Genomic DNA, 8,071 nt, shown 5'->3' on the forward strand with positions numbered 1-8,071 from the left:
GGTTTGTTTCAACTGTAGAACTCCAGGGCACTACTCACGAGAGTGTCCATACCCACTCACACCACAACAACGCCAGTGGAACTCTACGAGAGGTCCATATGGGAAGGAAAGGGGTGGAAATAGACCTCAACAGTACGAACATCAGCAACCAGGACCCACACCCATGCATCAGCAACCCGCATACAACCAACCGCAGTTCCAGGGAATGACTGGGAGCACCATCCCCTGGTCATAAAAATGCCCACCACCCACGGCAGAAGAAGGAAACAGCAACTCCCAGACGGTTCACATGTCACCCTTCAATCAGCCATCAACCCTCAACCAGCATCGGCCAAATTAGCTGAAATCATCGGATTGACGCAGGTCCTCATCAGAGGAAAAGGAAAGACTGAATATCTATACAGACTCAGCCCATGCCCATGAAGCAGGCCACACTGATGGACCCAGAACTTTTATGAGAAACACATGGCCCCACACACGAAGGCAAACTAAAGACCCTCCAAAAAGGCCTCGCACATCTGGTGGCACCCTCACATAAAAAATATGACTGACTTATTTTATGACGATGATTTATTTTGTGACGAATGCAATGGTTGTGACAGACACAACCCAAAGAAACCATATCAAACACCAATGGGCTCATACGTAATTCCTAATGCATGTTTTCAGGATATTAGGATAGACTACACCGACATGGGCCCCGAAAATTTATCTAAAGGCAAACTCTATCTCCTAGTCATAGTAGATAGGTTCTCCAAATGGGTAGAGGCAATACTAACAAAAGGGGAGGATGCTAGGTCAGTCTTTTAAGTGGCTACAAACCAAACTAATACCCAGGTATGGCATCCCAAGACAAATCAAATTTGACAAATGGCTCACATTTAACAAACACCTGAGACAGGTGGAAGAAAGATTTGGCATAACCCACAGATTTGGATCTGTGTACAGGCCCCAATCCCAAAATCTGGTGGAACGTCAAACCAAAAGCTAAGATAGCTTTGGGATAATGACTGGTAGAGTCATGCATGGTCCACCAAGGGAGGGAGGTCATATGCCCGCCCTTGATGTACAACAAATTGTAATGTCTAATTATGTGAAAAAACTGACGGTTCTCTCTGCAGCACTCTCTACCCAGGTTCACAAGGTCCAGGAGGGGGAGCTGCCGGGGGACACGCCACTACTGAAGGTAAAGGTTGGTGACGGGGTGAGGGTTACAGTCCACAAGAGAAAGTGGCTGGAACCCAGGTGGACTGGACCGTACGAAGTGAAGGAGGTTACTTCACACTCAGTCCAGGTCAAAGGTAAATCAGGCACACCTTGACACCGCCTTACACATTGCACCCCAGCCCCAATTCCTTCTAGAACACTGACTGAAGTCAGAGCTGATTTGAGCGGCCTAAATTCGATTCCAAATGAAGACACTCCTTCCTCAGGTGATGCGGCATCAAACTCCGCCTCCCCTGAGAAGGGAACCTCGCCCAGTTAGAGGGAAATTTCTCCCTCTCTGGGTGAGGCTGGGGATATCTGGTCCCTTATTTGTGATATTCATACTGATATTTGGAGTAACCCTAGGACTTTCACATGGTTAATTGAACAACTATTTCACCCTGCCACATCACATACACCAACCCCTACACATGTCCCTAACTCCTTTCCTGATATCACTCCCTCCAATCACTCCCGTCCCAAACGTAGCACTACACCTACAGACCCACCATGCAAACCAGACAAGGTTAGGAGCACCACCTTATGTATACCCACGATTGCAACCGCCACCTTTCTGCTATAGTTTTCACGTCTAATAGATGTGAAGAGGGGGATTTGTTATATAAATATTCATACACATAGCTCATATAAACAAAGACATTCCGTCGTAAGAACACATACACCCAGCCATAAGACTGACCCCCTCTTCCTTATATAAACACACATCTCATCTCCCTCTAACTGGCCGGTCCCAAGAGCAAAGAACTTTTGCTGTGCACCAATGGGGCCCGCTCTGGCTAGAGCAAGGCCCGCCTCCAACCCTCCGACCAGTCAAGAAGACCGAAACGACAAGACTCCACCTACTTTATTCTATGTATAAAAATGTATGTAACCATTGTATAGGCCTCTTTTTCACCTGGCTCCTTGCCGAGTCATGTGAACTAGGTCCGTGCACGTAAAACTGCGGGACAAGATATCTCTGACTCATTAAAACTGTCTTTTGTTACAACTGAAATCCACTCTGTCCAGCGTCCGTGATTTGGTCTCAACTCTCCAGTATTTGAACACTAACATCGTCAAAGGTAAACAATTTATTTGTTGTTTTTACATTGGTGTTTGTTCTTCACTAGTTGCCCTGTTCTTGTGGCAACAGGTCACAAATCTTCCTTCTGTGACTGCATACTGTGGTTTTTCACCAAATAGATATGTGAGTTTATCAAAATTTGATTTATTTTCTAATTCTTTGTGGGTCTGTGTAATCTGATGGAAATATGTGTCTCTAATACGGTCATAGATTTGGCATGTTAGGAAATGCAGCTCAGTTTCCACCTCATTTTGTGGGCAGTGTGCACATAGCCTGCCTTCTCTTGAGAGCAAACAGCTTTCTCAATAGCAAGGCTATGCTCACTGAGTCTCTACAGAGTCAAAGATGTCCTTAATTTTGGTCACAGTGGCCTAGTAATCTGACACTGTGTACTTTTTGTTTGCTTTGTTGTTTTGTAAATTATTTTCAGTGTGTAAAGTAAATATCTTTTTGTTTTCCCATGATTTGGTTGGGTCTAATTATGTTGCTGTCCTAGGGATCTGTGGTGTCTGTGTTTTTGAACAGGATTAGCTTGCTTAGGGGGGGCTCTTCTCCAGGTTTATCTCTCTATACGTCATGGCTTTGTTATGGAAGTTTGGGAATTGCTTCCTTTAAGGTGGTTTTAGAATTTTTTGCAAGAATATTTTTGCATAATTCTGCATGCAGTCTCAATTTGGTGTTTGTCCCATTTTGTGAATTATTGGTTGGTGAGTGGACCCAAGGCCTCAGAAACAGAAAGGGCATGTGTTCTACAACTGATTCAAGTATTTTTAGCCAGATCGTAATTGGAATGTTTAATTTGATGTTCCTTTTTGATAGCAAAGAAGGCCAAGTCACCGCTTTGTGGAAGTAACATGCGGCGCTGATGTTTAGGCCAAGGAATGTAAAAAATGTTGTGTAATCTAGGGCAACGGTGTCTTGATTAGATTTTATATTTGTGGTCATGGCAACTAGACCTTTTTTGGAACACTATTTCTTTGTCTCACTGAGATTTACTGTCAGGGCCCAGGTCTGACAGAATCTGTGCAGAAGATCTAGGTGCTGCTGTAGGCACCAGATCATCAGCAAACAGTAGACATTTGACTTCAGATTCGAGGGTGAGGCCAGGTAAAGCAGATTGTTCTAGTGCCCTCACCAATTTGTTGATATACAATTGAAGTCAGAAGTTTACATTCACTTAGGTTGGAGTCTTTAAAACTTGTTTTTCAACCACACCAGAAATGCCTTGTTAAATTCATCCCATTTTATAGAAACATAAACAGAAGTATCAAACTTTGGGTCCAAGTGTTGTACCTGCATCAAGAGTAACAGGACCAGGGTCAAATCCAGGTTTATCACTGGAATATTCTTCATCCGGGATGTAAACCTGCAGTTTACCACTGTCTTCTTGACCTATTACTTGAAGCATAATTTTCCTGAATACATGTGGGAGGTTTTGTATTTTCTGCTGAATTCAAAAGATGGTCTGCCTCCATGCTCCTGATAGGAGGGACCATACTCTGCTGCAGCACCTTGAAGAGGAAGTAGCTAGCCTCGGCAAAAACTACCTTCTTGTTACAAAAACTATAGGAATCCAATAATTGTATGATTCTATGATGAAAAATGGTCTCCATCCTATCTGTTCAATGTTATAATATTGGAAGGGACCAGATAGGTGTGAAATCAGCTACTATTAGCCCGGACAACTCTCGCCAGTCTGCACTGCGCGACTCAACCCAGAGCAAATTGGATTTATTTTTCTCCATATCTCCAGATTCCTACCGCAAGCTCTGAACCTTTTCACCTGGATCATCGCAGCTAGTTAGCTGCTATCTGAGTGGCCACTCCTGTCTAACGTCTCTGTCCAGAAGCAAGAACCAATTGTCCTGGAGCTAGCCTCGCTAGCCTTGCTATCTCCCAGCTAGCCGAAGAGGTCCATCAGCCACTCCTTGGGCTACAATACCTATTTTGCCAATCGGCCTGGACCCCGCCGACCCATCACGACTGGACTACCGACGTAATTCGCCCGAGGGGGTTTATCAACTGGCTCCTTCATCGCAACGTCCCCTGACTGCCCATCTGCTAGCCTGCCAGCCGTGGCCCGCTAGCTGTCTAGAGCATATCAGACTGTTAGCTTAAGAGGCCCATCGGACAAATTCTTTGGCCACTATACCTATTCTGCCAATTGGCTTGGACCCTTCTACCACACAGAGCCCTGCTGATCCACGACGACTGGTCTGCAGATTTAACAGCACGAGGGGGCTACAACAGACTTTTTCCACCGCGACGTCCCTCTAAGGCCCTTCTGCTAGCTTGCTTGCCCCGGCCCGCTAGCTACCTGAATCGCCGTGTCTCCGGCCCGAGCCACTCACTGTACCGCTATGATCACTCGGCTACGCATGCCTCTCCCTAATGTCAATATGCCTTGTCCATTTCTGTCTTGGTTAGTAATTATTGACTTATTTTACTATAGGGCCTCTAGCCCTGCTCAATAAGCCTTAGTTAACCCTTTAGTTCCACCTCCCACACATGCAGTGACCTCACCTGGTTTAAATTATGTTTCTAGGGACATTATATCTCTCATCGTCACTCAGTGCATGGGTTTACCTCTAATGTATTCTAATACTACCATACCTTTGTCTGTACATTATGCCTTGAATCTATTTTTCTGTGCCCAGAAACCTGCTCCTTTTACTCTCTGTTCCAAACGTACTAGACAACCAGTTCTTATTGCCTTTAGCCGAAACTTATCCTACTCCTACTCTGTTCCTCTGGTGATGTGGAGGTTAATCCAGACCCTGCAGTGCCTAGCTTCACTCCCATTCCCCAGGCGCTCTCATTTGTTGACTTATGTAACCGTAAAAGCCTTGGTTTCATGCATGTTAACATATGAAGCCTCCTCCCTAAGTTTGTTTTATTCGTTGCCTTAGCACACTCTGTCAAACCAGATGTCCTAGCTGTGTCTGAATCCTGGCTTAGAAATGTCCATTTTCCGACAAGATAGAACTGCCAAAGGGGGCGGAGTTGCAATCTACTGCAGAGATAGCCTGCAGAGTTCTGTCTTACTATCCAGGTCTGTGCCCAAACAATTTGAGCTCCTACTTTTAAAAATCCACCTTTCCAGAAACAAGTCTCTCACCATTGCCGCTTGCTACAGACCACCCGCTGCCCCCAGCTGTGCCCTGGATACCATATGTGAATTGATTGCCCCCTATCTTTCTTCTGAGCTCGTGCTGTTAGGTGACCTAAACTGGGACATGCTTAACACCCCGGCCGTCCTACAATCTAAGCTTGATGCCCTCAATCTCTTTCAAATTATCATTGAACCTACCAGGTACAACCCCAAATCCGTAAACACGGACACCTCATAGATATCATCCTTACCAACCTGCCCTCCAAATACACCTCTGCTGTCTTCAACCAGGATCTCAGCGATCACTGCCTCATTGCCTGCATCCGTAATGATCTGCGGTCAACCGACCAGCGCTCATCACTGTCAAACGCTCCCTAAAACACTTCAGCGAGCAGGCCTTTTTAATCGACCTGGCCCGGGTATCCTGGAAGGACATTGACCTCATTCTGGTTTTGTTGTTATTTTTTTTATTTCACCTTTATTTAACCAGGTGGGCTAGTTGAGAACAAGTTCTCATTTGCAACTGTGACCTGGCCAAGATAAAGCATATCAATTGGACACATACAACAACACAGAGTTACACATGGAATAAACAAAGCATAGTCAATAATACAGTAGAAAAAAATAAGAAAAAAAGTGCAAATGAGGTAAGATAAGGGAGTTAAGGCAATAAATAGGCCATGGTGGCGAAGAAATTACAATGTAGCAATTAAACACAGGAATGGTAGATGTGCAGAAGATGATGTGCATGTAGAGATACTGGGGTGCAAAGGAGCAAGATAAATAAATAAACACAGCATGGGGATGAGGTAGATAGATGGGCTGTTTACAGATGGGCTATGTACAGGTACAGTGATCTGTGAGCTGCTCTGACAGCTGGTGCTTAAAGCTAGTGAGGGAGATATGAGTCTCCAGCTTCAGTGACTTTTGCAGTTCATTCCAGTCATTGGCAGCAGAGAACTGGAAGGAAAGGCAACCAAAGGCTAGTAGTCTGGCTAGTTCCTCTTGAAAATGCAGCAGCCCTGTCTGGTCCCTCCTATCAGGAGCATGGAGGCAGACCAGCTACTCAACTCAGCTAAAACAATCAGGTCGTATCGGATAAACCAGACAAGATATGTGAGCTGCAGGTGGACATCCATTATCAAGTAATGGAAAACCTCAAATTCAGTGGTGAGCTGCAGTATAACGGCCAGGATGAAGAATATTGCAACGATAAACCTGGCCTTGACCCTTGTCCTGTTACTCTTGATGCAGTTACAGCACCTGGTCCCAAATATGGACCCCATCACTCCTAGATCTCCCAGGAAGGAGGAGATGGAGGTGATAGTCATCAGAACCACCCATATGTCCATATATTGGGATTCAGGATAATTCCCTACAGAGATATAACAGGCCACTAGGTAGACTAAACATCCAAAGATTCCCACAGTGATGCACAGTATGACCCTCAGGAGCAGGGCGGCCACCACCCAGCCGAAGTACAGCGAGGCCCCCAATACTGTCTTTCTTTCTATCTGCGTGGAATGGTCGATGATTGATATTGCTAGCAAGAAAACATGGATGAGGATGATAATTCCGGCCAAGATGAATTGTATTTCAGCAAAATGTATCAACTTGTCCTGAGACGTTTCGTCTTTGACGCAGTTGGCTCACTTGGCACCGGCCATGGAGACCACGACCCCCAGAACCCCCAGGATGATGGCAGTGAGGATCATGGCTCTGGCGGCCTGCAGAACATCGGGCAAATACCACCCAATGGAGTTGTACACCTCACACTGTGTCTCTCCCATGCCTTGGGTCACACAGCTCATCCACAGGCCGTACAAGACCACACCTGTGTTGGTAAAGTTAGTTGCTATGAAGGTTGTCTCTATTCAGGTGGGGAGAGCACAGATCACGACGGCCAGTATTAATCCTAGGACTCCCATGGCGATGACCACGACCTCCACCATTTACACGATATCCATGCCCATCAAAATGCTATCTCCCTGACTGTGTCTCGCTCAGCTGATTCGTTCACTCCGAAGTTTGTGATAAAGTAATTTATATGTTTAAAGTAATGACTAAAGAATTCCCCCCTGAAACGTATAAGACTATGTGAAATGTATTCTAATTATAAGACGATGTGAAATGTATTAGAATTATAAGACTATAATCCAATAATGTATGTGTGAGACAAGTTAAAGAAATGGATGGTTGAGAAAACAAAGGACAATTGAACTACACATGACCTGGTTGTAACTCTGACAACTGATAACAGGACAGAGGGCCTTTCCAAGGCCCCTCTAATCTAGGGAGGACAGGCACGGGGAGAAACTGCCAGGCGGGTGGGGGTAAGAGTTATAAAATGACTGTGTATGCATTGTTTGACTTCAGCGCTCTCTGGATAAACTACAACTAACCTTTTGCAGAATCTTAGTCTTTGCGTAATTATTATTAAACCCAGAGTCTTACAAACCTCGGGAATTGGTCAAAGCTTAAAGTATTGTTCAGTTACCATCAATATCATCATTGGGGTGGAAATTCTCGTGACAGGTTGTTCTCGTGACAGGTTGTTGATCAGTAACTAGGGGCAACATCCCCCCTAGACCCCGAAGCCTGTTCTGAGGGGCAGTGATAAAGGGACTGGGCCTAAGAGTACACATCAATAGATTGAAACTATATGCTGA

General features: G+C 45.1%; 1 pseudogene; it reads right to left on the bottom strand.

Moving 5' to 3' along the window:
* Positions 1–6,397: 6,397 nt before the first annotated feature.
* On the bottom strand, positions 6,398–7,375 carry LOC139388220 (claudin-4-like; annotated as a pseudogene).
* Positions 7,376–8,071: the final 696 nt, after the last annotated feature.

The sequence above is a fragment of the Oncorhynchus clarkii genome, chromosome 29 (assembly GCF_045791955.1).
Source record: "Oncorhynchus clarkii lewisi isolate Uvic-CL-2024 chromosome 29, UVic_Ocla_1.0, whole genome shotgun sequence".
Taxonomy (NCBI): Eukaryota; Metazoa; Chordata; class Actinopteri; order Salmoniformes; family Salmonidae; genus Oncorhynchus; species Oncorhynchus clarkii.